The sequence below is a fragment of the Manacus vitellinus genome, unplaced genomic scaffold (assembly GCF_001715985.3).
Source record: "Manacus vitellinus isolate BGI_N305 unplaced genomic scaffold, ASM171598v3 scaffold_26_pilon, whole genome shotgun sequence".
Taxonomy (NCBI): Eukaryota; Metazoa; Chordata; class Aves; order Passeriformes; family Pipridae; genus Manacus; species Manacus vitellinus.
The window spans coordinates 10,464,861-10,465,154 of NW_021939960.1; positions in this window are offsets into that span (position 1 = coordinate 10,464,861).

A 294-nucleotide genomic window follows, 5' to 3' on the forward strand; every position below is an offset into this window, starting at 1 on the left:
AAAAAAAGCAGAACATATCCCCACTCAGTGCACAGGGCAGGATGTGGTGCTGAGGGCACTAAAGTAATTCCTTTGTGGGCTCTGTGTTGACAAACCCCTCACTGCACTAATGGGATGGGGTTATATCTTGACCTCTCATCCATGACTCACTTCCTTTCACTCCCATCCAGTATCTGTCACCATGTCCCGTGGCACTCAGCCCCTGTTCAAGCTGCAGCAGCTCTGTGGGGACTCACAGAGCTCTCTCTTCCCTACAAGTGTCCTGTTTATTGAATGTTACTGACTTAATGCTTG